Genomic DNA, 22,456 nt, shown 5'->3' with positions numbered 1-22,456 from the left:
TGAGCTTCTTGCTAGCACAACCTTGACTGTGGTTCAACTGTGCCATCATAGTTCAGGGCAGGTTTCGATGCGTGTGCGCATCAGTCAGGTGGGGTAGGGATTTCAGTCACCCTCCGAGGCCCAAATATGAACTAATAATAAAGTGAGAGAAAGACATGTTAGAATACATAAATAAATGAATTCACTGTATACCACTTATCTCTACTCTAATCCCATTTACTTATATATATCTTTCGCATTAGCAATTTAGTAAAACTTGCAAGGTTTAGTTCAGGCATAGCATGCGCATTAACATGTGAGTTTCAAGCGGCCATTTTGAGAGCTTTTGCGCAGCTGCAAAGTTTTCCCCCCAAGCGATAGAAAACGTCATACTACGTAGATGCAGTAGATGCATGCGCAATAGAAATCCCGCGCTTTTGGCGGCCATTTTAAGATACTCTGGTTACGTGTTAGAAATACCCATATGCAAGCTTCCCCTGGATACAGTATAATGGGTGTAATGCAATATTAATATTCACAAACAGGTTGCTTACATTATTACACGTTATTTGAGAGAATTGTGTCCAAGCAAGTTTCTTTTATATGAAACGTTGCTCCATCACTCCGTAAGCGCTCTGCACCCAGCCACCCCTGCACCGCTGGTGGTGTGGTCTAGGTGCTAACCTGGGATCTATCAAATGCTGTGGAGAAATTTACAAAGGCAGAATATATGGCCATTCCCTTGCCCACAGAATACTTATCTTTCAGTGTTTGGAGGACCATAAAATTATCTAAGGTTCTGCAATACTTACAAATACCAGCTTGCGCCGCAGGAACAAGATTATTACGAAATTCCTAAACCTGGAGGTGAAGGAGAATACTCTTGGCAAACAGTTTGCCAATCGTGTCCGAGAACGCAATCTGCCTAAAACTGAAAGAAGAGGTTTTCGGACCCTTTTTATATAGCGGCACAACAACACTACCTTTCCAGGATGATGTAATAACCCCATTCCAATTACAATATTGAAACACTGGGCACAGCTGGGAGGCCCATGCAGAGACCTTTCATTTGATGACACATATTGGAACATATAGGTCCATCGCGCCAGAGAATCTTGCGCCTTTAATAAAACACTCTATCTCCTCACAGGAGGGTGGGCCATATTCGTCTATAGAAAGCGGTTCATCACTCAACTCCAACAACACCCTGCAACTGTAATTGATGGCATATAACTGCGAGATGTATTGGGACCATTCTGCATCGGAAATTTTAATGGTCTCAGCCTTTATTCTAGTAACACAGTATTCTGCTTTCAATGACCAGTATTTACCCGAATCACCAAAAAAACAGCTTCCCTCAACTTGGTTCATTACTGGTCCACCTCCGTTCAGGTACCTTCAGTCTAGTTCTCACCTGCTTCAGTCGATTTATGAACCTTTGCCTCAATAACGTTGACTGCCTAAATTCTTTTCTTAGTAGTGAATTTATATCACGGTTTACCTTCTTTACCTCCCAAGATAGAGCTACAGAGGATTTAACCCTAGTAGTACTTTTTTTCCTCCCACGTGATCGAAATAGAGACAGCTGATCTTCAAACCAGGCAATAGGGTTCCCTAAAAAAATAATGGACGGGCGAAAGTCACTATTTTAACATGAGCAGCCAAGTTCATCATATTATTTTCTGACCAAAATGTACCCCCATTTGTTTTACTGTAGAGAATGGTGTGATTTCTTGAATTCCAGCTCTCAAATGCCTTAAGCTCTAGATCAAAAAACACCGAAAAAATACTTTGATCACTTAGATCCGTCCTTAATATATCAAAAGGAGAGCAAGCACCAAACATTTGGTAATATACCACCATAAAATCAATTAATGATTGACCCAGAGAGGAATGAAAGGTAAAAGAGGCTGGTGAGTCCTCAAGAAATCTACCATTTAGAGTAATAAGTTTATTAGATCTCAGGCATTCCAGATAGCAAAGGCTCGCCTGTCTGATCTAATATTACTAGGCAAAACAGCCTCTGGAATATTCCACACCGCTCACGGCTCTGTTTTTCCAAAAATCAAAGACGAACAGTTCAAGATTTTAGCATTGAAACCCCCCACAATAATTGCCAATGTGCATTCCTCCAAAACGCTAATATTGTGTATAAAAGAGAAGATGGATTCAACTAAGCAATCACACGACCTCCCGAGGGGGATGTAGATATTTACCAGAAGAAAGGACGTATAGGGACTTCCAGTCATATTACACAAAGCTACCTTTAAGCAAATACACAGATTGGAGGGATGACAAAACACCTTAGAGTTACCATTTATACAACTGCTACTATAATTATTTTAAGGGTCCTCATGAACCATCAACCGAGGTGCACATTGCAGAGGAGGCTTGGGTCAATCATTTCTCAGCCATATATGAAGATCATCCTCACACGAGGGTAGAGCAAGTGGCACACAACAGCGCTAGGAACCTAGAGACTTGTGTTATACACACACTACAGTATTCCCTCACACTACAGTATCCCCTCCAGCCCGTGAGTCTGGCCGAGGTCATAAGTGCCTTAGATGAAAGTAGTAAAGGGAAGGCCCCACACCCAGATGGGACACTTTTGAGTATGTATAGGGAACAGCAATAACCGTGGGCCTTGCTGCTTACGAATGTTAACAATGCTAGCACAGCGGTAGGCCCTCCCCCGTCATGGAAAACTTCGATTATCATCCTGATTTATAAAAAAGGTGATTAATCCCTACCATAAAATGATCAGCCCATATCTTCGTTGGATGCCATCACGAAGGTTATGGGGCGTAAATTGCTCAACAGCCTGGAAGACTGGGTAGCAGCAGATAATATACTGGTGGACACCAACCTTGGTTTTAAAAAGAAACTGAGCACAGCCCATCAATGTTGGAATCTAAGTACCATCATAGGGAAGAACACAGTGGCTAAAAAGGGGTGTTAATATTTATCCTTCATGGACTTGTCTGCAGCTTTTGACTGCATTTCACACTCAAAGCTGTGGACCATCATGGAGGATTTGGGGATTGAGGTAGGAATTGCCAACTATATCAGGCAACTGTATGTGGATGCAAACAACTGCTTGCGTTTTGGAAGGGATGGTGAATGCTTGGCTAGTTTTAACATCAAAAGAGGGGTCAGGCAGGGGTGTGTTCCAGCCCCCTTCCTGTTCTCCCTACATGCGAATTGGGTAGAGTCAGCCCTAAGTCTATCTGCCCGGGACACAGCAATGATAGAATTGCGCCCCCTCACAATCCTACTCTAGGCAGATGATGCTGTATTAATCACCAAAACTGGGAGTTGGTTACAGGGTCTAATAGATGACTACATTGCTTTTATGTTGGGCCTGGATTTGAAAGTAAATGGCTGCAAAACCTACACCATAAGCTACAGGGTCAAACCCAGGGTAAATCCTGTTTTTAATGCGGAAGGGTACAAACTGAGAGAATCACCCACCTTCTGCTATTTAGGGATACTCTTTGATAGAAAGAACTCATGGTCCCCCATGATAACAAACAGTTGTGCACAAATGGAGATATCCATTAATGGGATATTTTCGTTCACAAAGAAGCTGGGCTTTAAGGCAATAAGGGAACTCCTTACTATATATGCAAGTAAAACAGTGGCAGTGGCCTCATATGGTGCGGGGGTTTGGGCAATAGTCAACACATAGAGTATCCAAACGGTTGAGGATTATTTCCTTCTAGCTCTCCCACCAAGGTGTTCAAACTATGTAGCCCATGCTGAATTGGGAACTCTGTCAATATCTGATAGGTTAAAGTTGGCTTTGAGATTGCTTTAGCACACAATTTGGTAGTGGGAAGAAATGGGATTGAATAGATTAATTGTTCGGGATGCAATGAATCTAGATTATGCGATGGAGATCCCGTGGCTGAGATACGTCAAATCCGCATGTGAGGAGATCGGCCTAGAGGATCTTTTTATTAAACCAGACTCCAGTAAATTATTCGATAAAGAAAAATGAAAATACTGTGCCCGGAATAGGGCCAACGGAGAGTGATGAGTGGGCAAAAGAGGAAAAACATCTGTACTCGCTTATAACAGAATGGCCCCTCAGGAGGGTTTGAACCCATATCTGATCTTTGTACGAAATGACCAGCAAAGGTTTATTTTGACCTGATTCAGGGCAAATATGCTGTTGCTGATGGTAGGGTTTCCAAATAATTGTCACTCCCTGTCAGAATTAACATTGTGCCCGTGTGACAGTGTGTCGCCTATAACCAATTTGCACATTGTATTTTTTTTTTAATTGGGTGAAATCCCTAGGAATAAATGTATTTTACCTATATTTAAAACACTTAATTTTAGACAGTGCAGACCAGCCATTTTATATTTACAACAATTACATACTCCATATGTGTGCTGTGCAATTCTTCTTTCTTATGGCAGGTATTGAAAATTAGGAAAAACCTGCTGGTGGAATCTCCATAAGTACAGCACCTTACGAGATGAATGGTGTACGATTTGATTGCGTAATAGAATTTTATGATATCTTTTACTCTTAACATTTTTAGAATGAGTCATTGGAGCGAATGAAATTGGTTTCTAACTGGCTGGTCCCTCGGCTCTTCACAATTGAAATGTACATCCGAAGAGTAGTTTTTTAATATTTATGTTTTCTCTTTTTATTCTGCAGCACACATTTATGTTACTGAAAAGTACTGAATAAAGTTATTACTGAACTAAACTACTACGACTAAATAAAATGGCTATACCTCCACCATCATGCCCTTTTATCAGAGTTTGCACAAGAGTAAACAAATTAATTATCTTATTTAAAATCAGAGCATATGCAGGGTTCCTGTAGACAAATTATCAATAGACAGAACCATATAAAAGTGTTTAACTTGGACTTAGAGTGTCCCAGGCACGCCCCGTTCCAGAAAAGAATGTTGCCCGGAGTGCTTCCTCTGCAACAGTGGATGTTTTATATTTTTTTAAGCATTTGGTGTCCCTGCTACCCAGCTCCATGGTGCTACCTCATCCCCATTCCCCAATGCCTTAACCTGCAGGTCCTCATAACCCACAATGTTTACTACTCTCCTCCCCGTATCTTCACCAAATGAGATTGTAATATCCTTCAAAGTTACAGCCCCCCTACTACTACTTAAATCGTGGGAGAGCTCCTGGATGCCTCATCCAGAATCATCCTGCTTAGGGTCTGAGATTATTTGAAGCAGGAAAACATCGATAAAATGTCTTAGAAAATTGTCCACATTAGCCAGGATTACCATTACAACAATCCTAGAGCTAAATGTGACCCTAGAGCTTGGAGGTGTGCTGAGGGGATCTACATACACCCAATCAATATCTCTGCTTGACACCAGACACAGGGTCCCAATCTCTAGTAGGAGATGCAAAAGTAAACTTCCATTCAGTGGGCTCAGTTCACCATCAAATTAGGAAACAAAATTAATTGTATTAGATAGATGGCAGAAACCAAACCCTTTGCCAGAATTATTATTAAACATTGAAACTGCCCCTTGATTAAGCGATTGTACAAATGGAATGAAAGGAGGAGCCTTCCCATTAGGAGTCTTCATGAGTTTGGGCACTGGACCTAAGGGAGAAAGGTCTTCACTAAGGGGAGTTAGATGGGATCTTTTAAGATCCAGGTCTGCCTCTTGGGGGACTCCACAGCCTTCTAAAATGGTTCTCACTAGTTGAATAAGCCCATCCCCGTCATCATCCTTCACTAGACATCCATTCGCTACACCCCTATTATTATGGACAATTGCTTCCATATCCTTGGTTCCCCTCCCCAACCGGAGACAATCTCTAATTGGCACTTCTAATAAATGAAAAGACGCGAGTGTACTGATTACATCTAAAGAATCGGGCTCTGGTCCTGGATGGATGACAGCATTCTCTGGCCCTTCTGTTTTTCCACGCTTGGAAATAGAAGTGGGCGCTTCTAAAACATTAGAGAACTTGAAGGTTTTTTACCTACCTTTCATAATATGCCAGACTCTTTTCTTTATCCTCTTCCAGTGTTTTGCCTTATTGCAGCTCTGGGGGTACCCCTTCACAGGAGAATCACCATCAAGGTGTACCTTTAATAAATTAGCACTAGAGGGATATGTATCTTACAAAACTACAACCCCTGAGGTACTTTGAGCCATTTTTATAAATATCAGAAAAACTGTAAGGATTCTAAATTTAAGGAGCATTTGCACTTTGGGTTACATTACACCAAACCTCAGAAAAATGATTTAGAAAGGGAAAACTGGGAATGTTGTTAATCTCCTTTATAGCCTCCTAATTACGATTGGGTTTCCCTCAAGTAGTGACCACAAAACCATCACCATCTACCTCCTTAATTCCAATTTTTGCCTGGTGACAAGTGACAAGGTTTCCAACCCAGGATCCACATTTTAACGGCCGGATCCCAGATGGGGCCATGATGGTGTTGTTCTGCTCTCGAAATTCAATGCCAGTTATTCTGTCAGTATTAATCTTGGGAGCAGACTCAGTGTCCATTTTCTCCATTACTTTTAATAGATTTCTAGATTATTTGGACTGGCTTAAGGGGTCAGCCAGAACTGGTATGTTAGTAAATCAACTAATATAATACAAAGCAGTACCCTGGGGAAACACAGTAACTAGTCTTAAGACATCATCATTAATTATACTTGGAATCTTCAGACCCTTGTCTCCTACTCCACTCCCCCCTTTTGAGACCGGAGAGAGCATGGAGGGATTAGACTTCAGGAGAGATGGGTGGGACGTGATATTCTTTGGCCAATGTTTTTATTAGTTTTTAAAGGTGTGGAAGACGGTCCAGAAGTAGAAATTGTTTGACCTGAGCGCAGACACCTTGATGGCATTCTGCAAGGATGCCCAAACACAAACGCCGCAGAGACCAACTCGTCTTCTCTTTGAAAATGAATGATGTGTGCAGGGAGCGGAGCCCTCCTCCCAGCGGCACAAACAGCACCAGCCTAATGTCGGCCACCTCCACACCACTGAGGGGGCCTGCAGCATAGGCCACCGCTGCACACTACCTCTGGGCCCATCCCCAAAAAAAAGAAGAGATATGTAGTATATTCCACTGTTAGCACACAGGTTACAAAGGTTGGAGACAAGGCAGGCAAGCAGATTATGCTGGGTGCATAAGAGACACTGGCGTCTCAGTTGAAAAAAACAGGCGAAAGTCTGATAGTAAAAAAGAAGAAAAACAGGTGAGAGCCCCCTCTCCTCACTGTTAACATCAGAAATCAAGACATGCCATGTGGGACTCACTCACGCCAGCTCTGCTCTGTACCGATTAGCTTCTCTTCACCGAAGCCTCAAAGCTGCTCTCAGCTAACCAAATTACCAGACTGCTGGGCAGCTGAGGTCACAGACCACACACAAGGACCTCACTGCCTCTCTCTCCACAGCTGACTCCACAATAGACAACTGCTGGGACTGAGGCCGCAGTGTGGTCGAGGGTGACTCACTCACTTTCTCGCCGCCTCTCCGCCACTCCTGAGAGCGTGTGTCACCACATGCCATGACTCCCACTGGAGGGCCACTGGGGGAGCCAGGGAGCAGAAATCACCACCCAGCACTACACCATGCACTGCTCCGGTCACCACTCTATGTCCCTGTGCTGAAGCGTGCCGAGCTCTACCTCACCAAATGGCCCAGGTGCCTAGTGCTGGGAGGATGGGGATCGCTACAGAGGCTTCACCACACTGCCACAGCCTCACGGAGCTCCACCTTAGCATCAGGGCAGCATCCAGTCAGCACAGCACCAACTCAGCACCTCCTAAGCACCAGATCAGCACCACCACCTCAGCATGACTCAGCACCACTAAAGCATCACTCAGCACCAGGACAGCATCGCTCAGTGCCACCACAGCATCACTCAGCACCAGCGCAGCATCTCCTCATCACTCAAGACAACACCAAGACTTTATTGTTCGATTAATTAAAATCTTTACAGTAGAAACGGTCTAATAATAAAATGTATAAATAAGATATTACAGTTAATTAAAAAAATAAAAATATTTAACGATGCATAATTACATAAAATGACGAGGGCACACGATTTGAGCTTTCCTAATGATTTTTTAGCTAAAATGTTACACTTTCCTCACATTTCTGTGTAGAAAAGTTGTGGTATCACTGTGACGGCACATATTTCCCACTACCCAGCGTTCCTCTCAGTCTCCTGATAAAAATGATACCTCACTTGTAAAGGTGCCCTAAGCAGAGAACCTAAAAACCTATAAAATGAAAAACTGAGGGGGACCAAAGTGGGCCCAAAAGGACAGGTTTTTTTTCCATAAGTTTTTGGGCTGATTCTGCTTTGAGCCCCCATGAAGTGAGGTATGATTTTTATTGGGAGAAGAAGGGAAACGCTGGGTGGTGGGAAACTTTTGCATATGCGGTGATTTCACAACCTTGCCACACAGAAATGTGAGGAAAATTTGACTTTTTGCAGGGGATTCTGGGTAAGAAAACATTGGGGGATCCATGCAAGCCACACATACCTGGACTCCCCAAGGTGTTTAGTTTTCAGAAATGCCTGGGATTGGTAGGTTTCTGTAGATGGCCACCAAGTCTGGGACCAAATACATAGGTGCCCCCTATCTTGTATCACAAAGCAATCTGTTTTTGCAAAGGGGGCACCTGTGTTTTTTGGCCTTGGGCTCGGTGGCCATCTATTGAAACCTACCAAAACCAGATATGTCTAAAAAATAGACATCCGGGGGAGTCCAGGGAGGTGTGGCTTGCATGGATCCCGCAAAGGTTTTTATCCAGAGTCCTCTGCCCACCACAATTTTAGTTAAAGAAAATCATGTTTTCCTCAATTGTCTGTGTGGGAAAGTTGTGAAATCACTGGGCGTGCACAAATTTCCCACCACCCAATGTTCCCCCAAGTCTCCCAATAAAAATTCTACCTCACTTGTGTGGGTAGGCCAAGGACCCATGACAGGGAAGGGCCCAAAACATATTATGAAGGCATGAAAAATAATTGATCACAAAACAACCTGGTTTTGTAAGGGGGTCACCTGCGTTTTTTGTCCCCGGCTTGGTAGCCATGTAGGGAAACCTACCAAACCCAGACAGTTCTGAGAATTAGACACCCGATGTTTACTTACCCAGAATCCTCTGCAAACCTCAAATTTAGCTAAAAAATCACATTTCTGTCTAGGAAAAAATGTCCTACCACCCAGCTATCCCCTCGGTCTCGTCAGTAAAATGATACCTCACTTGTGTGGTTGGGCCAAGGGCCTGTGACTGGGAAAGGCCAAAAACATAGAAATTGAGAGGATAGTACAGCGAACTCTAAGCTCTATATTTTTTTATATATGTTTTTAGGCTGACTCAGTATTGGTCACCCACACAAGTGAGGTATCATTTTTATCAAGCGACAAAGGGAACGCTGGGTGGTAGGAAATTTGGGCCGCGCAGTGATCCTAGACAGAAATGTAAGGAAAAAGTGATTTTTTTTAAGCTAAATTTAAGGTTTGCTGGGGAATCTGGGTAGAAAACATTGGGGGATCCACGCAAACCACACATCCTTTGACTCCCATGGATGTTTAGTTTTCAGAAATGACTGGGTTTTGTAGGCTTCCCTAGATGGCGGCCCAGCCCGGCAACAAAAATGCAGGGGCCCCCGTTCAAAGCAAGATCCTTTTATGATTGATAATTTTGATGTCTCAAAAATACATTTCAGGCCTTTCCCTGTAGCACCCACACAAGTGAGGTATCATTTTATCTGGAGACCTGGGGAATGCTGGGTGGTAGGAAATTTGTGCCACAACTTTCCCACACAGAAATGTGAGGGTTTTTTTGCAAAGAATTTGAGTTTACAGGGGATTCTGGGTAAGAAAATGTTGGGGGTTCCATGCAAGTCACACCTGCCTGGACTCTCACACAGTCTAGTTTTCATAAATGTCTGGGTTTGGTAGGTTTTCCTACTTGGCCGCCGGGCCTGGGACCAAAAACGCAGGTGAATCCCTTGCAAAATCAGGTATTTTCGTAATTGATCATTTTTAAGTCGCCACAGTACGTTTTGGGCCATTTCCTGTTACGGGCACAAGGTCTACCCACACAAGTGAGGTACCATTTTTATTGGAAGACTTGGGGCAGTGCTGGGTGGGTAGAAGTTTGTGGCTTCCCACAGATGCCAGAACTTGCCATCACAGAAATATGAGGAAAATGTGTTTTGTTTTACAAAGTTTGAAGTTTGCAAGAGATTCTGGCTAACAGAATCTGGTGAGAGCCATACAACTCATCCCATCCTGGAGTTCTCTGGATGTCTAGTTTTCAAACATATACAGGTTTAATAGGTTTCCCTGGGTGCCAGCTGAGCTAGGGCCCAAAATCCACAACTAGGCACATTTCAAAATAAGGGTCAGTTTTCTGTGGAAGAATGTGATGTGTCCATATTGGGTGTTGTGTCATTTCCTGTCACTGGCATTAGGCCTACCCACACAAGTGAGGTACCATTATTATCGGGAGACTTTGGTCAATGCTAGGTGGGTAGACGTTTTTGGCTCCAGACAGTTTCCAGACCTTTCCATTACAGAAATGTGAGGAAAATGTCTTTTGTATTACAAAGTTTGAGGTCTGCAAGGGATTCTGGGTAACAGTACCTGGTAAGAGCCACACAAGCCACCACATCCTGGATTTCTCCTGGTTGTCTAGTTTTCAAAAATGTACAGGTTTAATAGGTTTCCCTGGGTGCCAGCAGAGCTTGGACCCAAAATCTACAACTAGGCACATTTCAAAATAAGGGTCAGTTTTCTGTGGAAAAATGTGATGTGTCCACATTGTATTTTTGGCCATTTCCTGTCACAGGCACTAGGCCTACCCACACATGTGAGGTACCATTTTATCGGGAGACTTGAGGAAATGCTGGGTGGGTGGAAGTTTGTGACTCCCCGCAGATTCCAGAACTTTACATCATAGAAATGTGAGGAAAATGTGTTTTGTTTTACCTGGTGAAAGCCACACAAGCCAACCCATCCTTGGTGTTAATTTTTTTTAAATGTACAGTTTTGCCTGGTTTCCCTAGGTGCCAGCTGAGCTAAGGCCCAAAATCCACAGCTAAGCACATTGCAAAAAAGGGTCAGTTTTCTGTGGAAAAATGTGAAGGGTCCACATTGCGTTTTAGGACATTTCCTGTTGCAGGCACTAGACCTGCCCATAGAAGTGAGGTACCATTTATATCAAGAGACTTGGGGAAATGCTGGGCGGGTGGAAGTTTGTGGCTCCCAACAGATTCCAGAACTTTTTATCACACAAATGTGAAGAAAATGTTGATTATTTTTTACAAAGTTTGAGGTTTGCAAGGGATTCTGGGTAACATAACCGGGTGAAAGCCACACAAGTCACCCCATCCTGTATTTCCCTGGTTGTCTAGTTTCTTAAAAAATGTTCAGGTTTCTCTAGATGCCGGCTGAGCTAGGGCCCAAAATCCACAGATTGGACATTGCAAAAAAGGGCCAGTTTCAGTGGAAAAATGTGATGGGTCCACTTTGCTTTTTGGCCTATTTCCTTTAGCCAGCACAAGGCCTACCCACATAAGTGAGTTGTTGTTTTTATCGGGAGTTTTAAGGGAACAAAGAATGGTAAAACAAGTGTTATTACCAGTTGTCTTTCTATGCATTTCTACTTTCCAAATGTAAGACAGTGTGTAAAAAAGAGGACATTTTGCAAAATGCCCACTAATTCACATGCTAGTATGGGTACCCACAAATTCAGAGATGTGCAAATAACCACTGCTTCTAAACTCCATATCTTGTCCCATTTCCGAAATACATATGTTTCCTTGTTACCTATTTTCCATTCTCTAAATTATACCAAAAGAATTCCTGTATACCTGGTACGTAATGAAAAACCATTGCAAGGTGCAGCTCAGTTATTGGCTCTGGGTACCTGGGGTCCCTGGTGAACCTACAAGCCCTATATATCCCCGCAACCAGAATGGTCCTGCGGATGTAACAGTATATTGCTTTAAAAAATCTTGCCATTGTTAAAAGAAGTTACAGTTGAAAATGTAGGCACACATGGCAGTTTGTTTCAATTTAATTTCAATATTTTGGAATTTCAACTATTACTTTCATAGGAAAATCTTGAAGGATCTATATAAATGACCTCTTGCTGAATTTAGAATTTTGTCTACTTTTTGGAAAAAAAGATGTGGCTTTCTTTCATCCATTATTAGTTTCACTCCCATTTCTACCACTAACGGGAATGAGGTTGAAAGCACAGAAAGTAGAAAAAATAGTTTAAGTCCCAGTAAAATGCCAAACTTGTGTGGAAAATGTTGGTTTTCTAACAACGTCTGCCTGTTCCTGAAAGCTGGGATGATGGGGATTTCAGCACTGTAAACATTTTGTTGATACAATTTGCAGGTAACAAACAGACACCTTCTTCTGCAGCATTTTTTCCCAAAAAAATACAAATTTAGCTGCATTTTGGCTAATTTCTTGGTCCCCTCCAGAGGGAATCCGCAAAGCCTAGAATCCTCAGGATATTGGAAATGTGGTGTAGATACCTTATGTAGACAAAAGGTTATGGGGAGCTAAGCGCAAACTACCCCAAATAGCCAAAAAGGGGGATGGCACGGGGAAAAAGGGCTGGCAGGGAAGGGTTTAACCATCCTGTGTACCTCTGCCTGTTTGTGTATTCAACGCCTGGTTTTGTAGTGACAGGAGATAGGGGTGTGCATTCACTCTAGACAGTCAAAACGGGGATTGAGGTGTGCCCTGCTTTTCCTGGGTGACTCATAGCCAGGCTGAATAGACCGTTCTGTATTTAGAGTGGTGGAAGGAGTTTTCACTAGCACATGATTAGGCTGTGTCTGATCTGCACAATGCTGTATCCACCTCCTGTAGTGAAGCTGGACCAGGGAGGACAGAACTGGTTTTACTGAGCTCAGAAACTCTTGGAACAAAGGTTACGAAGAGAAAATGGGGTATAAATATTGGACCTAAAACCCCAGAACTGTAGATCATTTCTGGAATCAAGAGGAACCTTTGCCAAGGAGAGGAGCTGAAGATATGTGAGGAGGACTGTCCCTTTGCTATGTATTGCGTTCATGGTTTTGCCTGCAGTTGCTGCTTCTGCCAAGGAGATAACAAAGACTGGACTTTGCTGTGAACCTGCTTGAGAAGAATCTCCAAGGGTTTGTGTGTGCTTGCCTCCAGGTCTGAAGTCTCAGGGAAACAATGACTTCACTCACAGCTTCCTTGAACCCCACTGCTGAAAGTTCTGATCTACAAGGAGGTGTCTATTCTAGTTCTGACCCTCAGGAGGATGTTCCTGCCGTAGTGTAGTTCCTATTTCCCTTATAGGCTCTGCGCATTGGAATAATATACACTATAGTTTTTGCATAGGACTAAGGTCAGTATGCTCCTATCGAGTACATTAAACTTAATTACTTGTGTGTGCCAGCTAACTCAGAGGTCACTAGAAACTTCTTGAATATACAAGAAGGGATTCGTTTCTGACAACCGCTGTCGTACTTTAGAATTTGGGACTGCGTAGGAGGCAGGGCCCTACCCCTGTCTATCTCGGTAATAGTGAACCGCGAATGGTTAATGCGGTATGTACAAGTGCTTTGTGTAACGTTTTAGCTATGAATGCACTGTGTATACGCTATTTTACATCACTACGTGGGTTCCATTTTGTATCGGTGGCCATCTTATGGTTGCCCTCACATAGGCTATATAGCATGAAGAGAAAACGGGCCTTTTAGAGTACATGTACCTTCCTATGTCTCTTTCTGTTGGACCTTGTGAGCTAAAAGCACCCCTCATCTTAACAACAGGTTGTGGTGAGAATTTGTCAGGATTAGATTCGCTAAAAAGATTGCATGCAACGCCATATTGTTCTCCCTCAGGAGTACAACTTACATTAGGCAAGAAAGTGATTTCCCCGATGTATTTGTCTAAAAATGCAATGCCACCTGAATTGTCATCCCTTCCGGATGCCCTTTGGGCCACTGGTCCCAATGATGTGGGTCTTTTGGAAATACCGCCATATGTGGTCACTTTAAAAGCCAATGTCAGATTGCCACGCATTCCCCAGTATAAGATCTCCAATGAAGGTCAGAAAGCGTTGTTAGAAATTGTCAGCGATTTGATCAAGAAGGGTGTGATTGAAGAGACAAGAGGCAACGTTTGCAATAGTCCTGTTTTACCTGTCCTAAAACGAACGGACCCTCACAGCCACCTGTTTACAGATTTGTGATTGATCTTAGAGAGGGTAATAAGATTGTTGTACCACAGTTTCCAGTTGTCCCTGATATAACTGCCTTGTTAACCATGATTCCAGCCTCCGCTGCATGGTTCTCAGTAATCGATCTAAAGAATGCTTTCTTTAGCATCCCAATTGCAGAGGAGAGCAGAGACATTTTTGGCTTTAGTTTAGGAGGTCGCAGCTTCCGCTTTAAACGCGCTCCTCAGGGCTACTGTGAAAGTCCATCAATATACAGCCAAGCTTTAAAAGCGCAGCTTGATGCACTTGTTTTACCCAGTGGCGCTATCCTCATTCAGTATGTTGACGATTTACTAATCGCCGCGGATACTGAAAAGATTTGCAAAGAAGCTACCTTGTCATTGTTGCGTCATTTGTCTGCCTTTCATCACAAAGTGTCTCTCTCAAAATTGCAATATTGTCGACAAGAAGTGACCTACTTAGGTCATCTCTTATCGAAGGAGGGAAGGAAACTGACCCCAGAAAGAATTCAAGCCATTGCACAGTTGAGTGTGCCAAGAACACAGAGAGAAGTGCGTGCTTTCTTGGGCATTACTTCATACTGTAGGCATTGGATTCCTAATTTTTCCTTGTTGGCAAAACCTTTGTTAGCATTAACATGCAAAGACACACCGAATCCTATCCCATGGTCTGAAGAGTGTCAGAAAAGTTTTTTGGAATTGCGTAATGCATTGTGTTCAGCTCCTGTATTGGGTACCCCTGACTACAGCAAACCTTTTACATTGTATGTTCATGAGAAAGATGGTTGCGCATTATCAGTGTTAACACAGCCTTTTGGCGACAGACCGCGTCCATGCGCGTATTTTTCATCAACCTTGGACTCGGTAGCGAGGGCACTGCCAAGTTGTCTGAGAGCCACAGCCGCCGCAGCTATGTCTATTCGACAGTCTGCTGGCCTAGTAATGGATAATACATTGATTGTTATGGTTCCACATGCTGTGGACACATTGTTAAACAGGACCAAGACGCAGCACTTAACTAGTGCGCGATTATCTGGATATGAGCTGACACTGTTAGCAAATCACATACACATAAAGAGATGCAACACGTTGAATCCAGCTACATTATTGCCAATTCCAGCAGATCTAGATGAGATTGAGCAACATGATTGTCTGTTCAGAACAGAAGAAGAGACGAAAGGGAGAGTAGATCTCAAAGATACTCCCCTGACTGAGTGTGATGGTACCTTATGGGTGGATGGTTCGTGTTTCAAGCTCCCGAATGGTGATACGACTGCTGCATATGCTATTACTACTTTGCACACGATTGTGGAAACTGCACGTGTGCCACAAAATTCGGCTCAAGCAGCAGAATTGATTGCCCTTACGAGAGCATGCGTGTTGTCTGAAGGAATGAAAGTGAACATATATACAGACAGCCAGTACGCCTTTGGCGTGGCTCATAATTTTGGGCGATTGTGGAAGGAACGTGGGTTCCTGACTTCCCATGGAGCTAAGATTCAGAATGGCAAGTTGGTGAATGATCTCCTTGAGTCGCTGACCCTACCGTTACAAGTTGCGATTATGAAATGCAGTGCGCACAAGAAAATCACTGATGATGTTGGTTGTGGTAATGCGTTTGCTGATGAAGTCGCGAAAGAAACAGCAAAAGATGTGAAGACTCGAATGTATGTTGCAGGCCCTGCCAGATGGGTTGGTGATGTTGGACTGTGTGAAAACACAATAGAGAGTGTAAAGTCCCTTCAAGCTGAAGCCACAGAGAAAGAATTGAGCAAGTGGAGAGAAAGTATGGGTAAGTTGGATGAGAATGGTTGTTGGATTGATTTGTCAGAACATAGGCGATGGTTGTTACCTGATGCATATGTGCTTCCAGTGGTTACTATGGCACATGGAATGGCACACATCAGTACGAAAGGAATCTGTAAGTTGTTGGCTCCAGTATGGCAGAATGCTGGAATTCCTAAGTGTGCAGAGAATGTGGTCAAGAATTGTATGGTATGCTTGAAGTACAACCCTGGTAGGGGAACCCCCAGCTGGTCATTTTGCGCCTCCATCATATCCATTTGAAGTTTTGCAGCTAGATTTTATCCACATGGAAAGGTGCAACAACCTGAAATATGTATTGGTGGTTGTTTGCGCTTTTTCAAAATGGATTGAGGCCTATCCCCTAAAGGATAACACTGCTCTATCCACAGCCAAAGCCCTTGTGAAAGAATTTTTCCCTAGGTTTGGAATGCCAAGAATGGTGTGGAGTAATAATGGGAGTGAGTTTGTGGGCCAAGTGATGAAGAATGTGTGTGAGGGACTAGGTATAAGGCAGAAATTTCACGCTGCAAATCACCCCCAATCAGCTGGATTAGTAGAGCGCTACAACGGCGCTCTAAAACTTAAATTGGCCAAAATCCAGGCGAGCACCGGTCTTAAATGGCCTGACGCTCTGGCTCTAGCACTCCTATCCACAAGAATGACCGTACACTCATGAGTGGGACTTAGTCCTTATGAGGTTGTTTTTGCCCGCCCGGCCAATGTATGGGGTGTGCCAAGACCGACGAAATTCAGTGAAATCGAACACCCAGTATTGCTTGATTACTTGTATGATTTGACGGTTAAACTGCGTGTTTTACACCAACAGGTGCACAATACTCTCCCTCCGGCCTCTGAGGCTCCAGGACACCCCATTGATCCTGGCACGTGGGTGCTCATCAAAAATTTTCAGCGGAAAACCAACGATGAGCCCCGCTGGATTGGCCCTCACCTCGTGCTACTGTCTACAAGATCAGCTGTTCGAGTAAAGGGGAAAAGGAACTGGATCCACGGCGCCCACGTGAAGAGGATCCCTTTGCCTCTGCCGTATGACCAGTGGGTCCAGGAGGGTATCGCTGACTCTGAAACAGACACTGTACCTCGTTTTGTGCCGTTCAGTGATGCACGCATAAAAGGCACAACTTCAGCGCAGGAAAGTGACGATATTTTGCAAGAAGCTGTGCCACCGTCAAATCGATTGGACACTACCGAGCCTGAACTCTTGTTTCAAGATCAAACAGTACCTGGCCGTCTCCACTACAATCTGAGACCAAGGCCTATGGACAAATAAATATTCTTTTCCTCACCTTTTTGTTTTTTGATACCATAGCTCTCCCATCTGAAGGACTTTCTTGATTTTTGTTTTTCGAACCACCATCCGGGTTCAGCCGCAGGGTCGCGGTGCCAAGACTTTGGAGTACAGGCTGAAGACGTTAGGTCGACGGTTCTGGTTGGTCTAGGGCATTCCCTGGACTGACAGGCGTACTCCTTAGCAGAAGATACTCACCCAAAGCGAGCGGCACGATTAGAAGATGGAGTTTTGTAAGATGGAGAGACTCACTGAGGAAATGAACTTTAAAGCAAGAATATGTAAAATAATGAAAAGCAAACGTTTTGTATTTTTATGCCTGTTTGTATTATGTAGTATGGTAGTGTTTACTGTAGGATTTGTATTCTTCTCCTCTCAAGAGCCCATTGCCCCCACTGTACAGCCTATACCTCCTCCTACTATCTCCTCACACTCTTTTCACCCTCTGCCTGAACATGAACAAGTTAGACGATCAGAGTTTGTGAATAACTCGTTTATTCAGCTCCTGCACCAGCACCAACTAGTCATGAATACAACAAATTGTTGGGTGTGCGGTTTAATGCCACATACCATTAATAAGGGTATTCCCTATCTGGTGCTGCCGTATAGTTACAATGGATCGTCATGGGCATTCCAGACCATGTTTCTCTATGCACTAGATGTGTACTCCCCGCGACAACCGCGTTCCATCAGACCTAGCACCAATAATAAAGCTTTAATGAAAGGAGTTGCCGATCTGAGTAGAGATATCGATGCATACTCATCCATTCCCAAAGAAGAGCTGAGAGCTTATGTAGGGTGGAACGCGACGGGGTATAGTATCAGTCTAGGTGAAAGACAGCGGAAAATCTCATCCCCAATCTGGGTCGTACCCCACATAGGTCGGTTCTGTTTGCAAGGTAATGGTCAGAATCCTAGAGCTCAACTGGGAAGAAGTGACTGTACTGAAACGTACACTTTTCCGTCACAGTTTTCCCCTGCGTTTTTGGCTGCCAAGGGTACATATTTTATCTGCAATGACCGAGCATATACATGGTTGCCCCCTGATTTCTCGGGCACATGTTATATTGCAAATCTGCTACCGCCAACATTTACTGCCGCCTCTGACTATCACAAGACCAGAGTTGTGAGAGGCGTGATTAGTAAGGAGGATACTGCCGGTCAGGAAGCGGGAGATTTCTTTTTGGGTTTCCTGCCGTTTTGGGGACCTATGGTTAATAGTAGGAACCTGAGACAGCTGACTCGTGTGGTTGAATCCACTGTTAATGTTACGGCTGGTGCCCTTGGTAATTTGACAGCTGAGCTCCAAGCGGATCGCCTCATGACTTTGCAGAACCGCATGGTTCTAGACGTCATACTTGCAGACCGTGGTGGGGTATGTAAGGTTATCCAATCCAGTTGTTGCATTTTCATACCAGACAACGCTCCAACAGTTTATCAAGCCATCTCCAAACTGCATAAAATATCTGAGTCCATACACGTGGATAAAGGAGATTGGTCACTGGTGGGGTGGTTCTGGGAACTGATATCTGCCTGGGGTTGGAAAGTTCTGATGGTCATTGGAATGATCTTAGCCATCCTTTTCCTGTTCTGTGTGTGCGTACAGTGTGCTCCCGCGATATGTGGCCTCTGTGCTACATTATGTGTAAGGAAACCTGTATCGAGGGACGAGCTAAGTAATAGGATGATGCTACAGCAACATCTCCATGACTTCGTGAATATTGACCTAGACTCGAATTGAAATGAGTATAGTTATTGCCTATGTAAGGGCAAAAGGAGGGTCTGTCGTACTTTAGAATTTGGGACTGCGTAGGAGGCAGGGCCCTACCCCTGTGTATCTCGGCGAATGGTTAATGCGGTATGTACAAGTGCTTTGTGTAACGTTTTAGCTATGAATGCACTGTGTATACGCTATTTTACATCACTACGTGGGTTCCATTTTGTATCGGTGGCCATCTTATGGTTGCCCTCACATAGGCTATATAGCATGAAGCGAAAACGGGCCTTTTAGAGTACATGTGCCTTCCTTTGACTTTTCTGTGACCTGGGCAGCTTGGCTCCGCCACCCCAGATCAAACTGGTCTCACGAGTTCCCCGTCCTCTGGCCACCTGTGATTAGCATCAGGGCTTGACACATCATGAAGTCTTTTCATCCTACACAAGCCTCCAGCTAATCTCTTTCACACCTGACTGTTCCTGCTTTATGGCTTGTTTCCCAAAACAGGAGATGCTCATGTTTATTGGGGCCTATCGATATCTGATGTGGGATCTGAGCCTTGCTGTGTAAATAATTGCGGGCTGGCTTAACTGGAATGTGGGATGGTCATCATGACTCTGCCTTTTCGTTTGTAATGTATACTTTAAATGACCATACCATAAACCTAGGAATGTATGCCTGAGGCAGGAAATTCTGTATTTAAGGAGAAGCCCGTTTCTGTGATTTTTAGCAGTCTCCTGAGAACATACACGCTGTTGTACTTCTAGGATACCTGTAATTGGTCTGCAGCCAATAAACTGATCTTTGACTTCACCCAGAAGACTCTGTGTTTCTGTAGGTCTGAAACAGGAAGAACCCCGAAGTCATAGGGTGTGTTCCCCTGCACCGCTGGGCTTAAAATACCCAGTACTTCACCGCATAAACATGACAACTTTGTTTCCCTTAGAATCGGAATGCGTCTCAGAATCGTGGAAACAATAGATAACAGTTTCACTCAGTCAATCATGCATGCTTAGTTTCTCCAGAGTTACACAGAAATAGATAGACAGGCGTTTCAATAAAAGGATTTATTGAACAGTCTTGTTTCTCATGTAGGAGATATGAGCTGTTACAATCATTAGACAGTAAGCAAGATATAATACGCACAGCGTAAGCAGTAAGAAGAAATAAAACTGCAATAGCATTGTCTTTTAGCTATGACATATATTCATATATACATACATAAATAACACAGGCTAAAAAGTGAATACTCATCTGATGCTTCTAAATAGTTCTACCCCAATGTCCCTAACCTAAGTGTAGTGCGAGGTAAGAAGTAGGTGCTGCTTTCTATAGTATGGTATATACTAAGTTTATATGCCAAGAGTCCCTCTAGGTTCTAGTCAGCTCCATACCTTTAGAATGAGAGAGGTGGGAATCTCTTTCCGGGTCTCAAACTCTAACACCCCGTGAAGGGAGTCAGAACACTGGAAGCTGAATTCTCTGCAAACAGGGATGACAGCATCTGGTCGGTGCGTCAGGCTGGGATATGGTCTCTTCCGCACTTGCCGTGGCGAACCGTGCAGTCAAGTCGTGCCGAGCCGTGCCGTGGTTTGCCATGGTAAGGGGAGGTATATTTATACCTGGAAGGTGTTTAGGATTGCTAGCATTTAGGTAAAGTCGGGCAGAGAAAGAAGTCATGGATTAACCCCTAAGGAATAGTAGTTCATGCATAATAGAGGAGTTCTTTGTAGAAATCAATAATCCTAGCTAGGGAAAGTCCCGTCGGCTTAAGGGTCTGTTTTCTAAGAACTCGTTGTGACGTGGGATGGACGGATGTAGGTGACCATGCCTGTATTTGGATTGCATGGCTAATGCCTAAATAAGGACTGGGATTCTATGCCTAAAAAAGGGCAATGCGAATTGTGCCTATATAAGGACATGATTCAGAGAAACCTATGTACGGGGATCTAAATCGAAACACAACACTGCTACAGGAAGCTACCAAGAACTAAAGATTGGAAGAAAGTTGACGCTTCGCCTTCGCTGCTGCTGAATTTTCCGACACCCCCTAGCGAAGATACAGAGGGCTGTGAATGAGAGAATGAAATGCAACAGCCGAAGTGGGGCGGAGTGGCAGTGGGCTGTGTGACCCGAGCTGTGACAATGGCTACACAAATTTATTATGGTATGTGAGCTTACCCCGGAAAACTTTTCATATGTTCTTCTAGTCTCCTGTTCCCTTGTGCCTGTTATTTGTATTGATGTAAAGTATCAATCTCACTGGGTACCAATGCAAGACATTCATGTAAAGTATGGTCTAGTGAGCAATGTTAATAAAAAGAGTTTTAAAAAAAAATTAAAAAATTGCGACACCGCATCCCCGTGTGGAAGAACTTCCTGACCAACAGCCCCATGCGGCCGAAAAATCGATGTAGTGCCTGCCAGCGGCTAAAGAAACCACTGCGCACCGAGTCCGTGCTCTGATCTCCGACATCGAAGATCACCACACTAACTCCAGCGCAGGCCCTGCTGGGTGGCAAGAAGAACCGACACATCGCCAGTCCATGGCTGGAGAAGTCGACGCAGCACCTGTTTTGCCATTGCTGCATCGCCTCAAGCGCATTCGGATTGTCTAGACATCACACCTGTGTACCAAATCTACAACAATGCTCGGGCCACAGTAAGAAATTGACGCAACACCTCCTCTCCAGTAAAGAATCAACGCATCACCTCCCGTTTGTGGTAGTAAGGAACCAACGCATCACCTCTCTTGCGTGAGAGTAAGGAACCAACGCATCACCTCCCCTGGAGTAAGGAACCAAAACATCACATTCCCTGTGTGTAAGGAACCGATGCATCACCTTCCCTGTAGGTGTTTTTGCTTTGATTATGACACATTCCAGGTACTTTGTGCTAAAAGTGAAAAATCCACTGTTTTCTATAGACAGAACTGTTTTTACTTCTAAAAAGTCATATCTTGATATCTGTATGTTGGATTTTTTTCATTTTGGTCTTGTTTGGTTTAGATAAAGGTACTTTATTTCTCTAAACTGGTGTGGTGTCCATTTGTGATGTTTCACTGTGTTACTATTGATTATATACAAATGCTTTACATGTTGCCTCTGTAGTTTAGCCCTAGAGGGTGAGCACAGGCAACTTAGGTGTGTACTTTACTCATCCTGCCTAGATGGAAGGGTCCATACTTGGTCAGGGTGTATACCACTGCCAACTAAGCATCACCTCCACACCAGCACACCACCACCTAAGCATCACCTCAGTCTGCCCTCCTAATCTGGCATCTGTTCATTCTTTCCTAGTGTCCATCCGCTGCTCATGTTATAATTCAGGTACTATTTCCCAACCTCCACCTTCCTATTGTTTATATCCCCCATAACAAAAAAAGCTAGAACAAACAAGCATTTAAATAGTCAAGAAGAAGTTGTT

General features: G+C 43.8%; 1 protein-coding gene across 1 annotated transcript in view; it reads left to right on the top strand.

The window, feature by feature from the left end:
- LOC146811981 (uncharacterized) overlaps positions 1–22,456 on the top strand; it is a 515,742-nt gene that overhangs the window by 422,984 nt on the left and 70,302 nt on the right. The gene's annotated exons all lie outside the window — the stretch shown is intronic.

This window comes from Triturus cristatus, chromosome 7 (assembly GCF_964204655.1).
Source record: "Triturus cristatus chromosome 7, aTriCri1.1, whole genome shotgun sequence".
Lineage (NCBI taxonomy): Eukaryota > Metazoa > Chordata > Amphibia > Caudata > Salamandridae > Triturus > Triturus cristatus.
The sequence above is the reverse complement of the archived record's forward strand: the minus strand, read 5'-3'. Positions and strand labels throughout refer to the sequence as shown.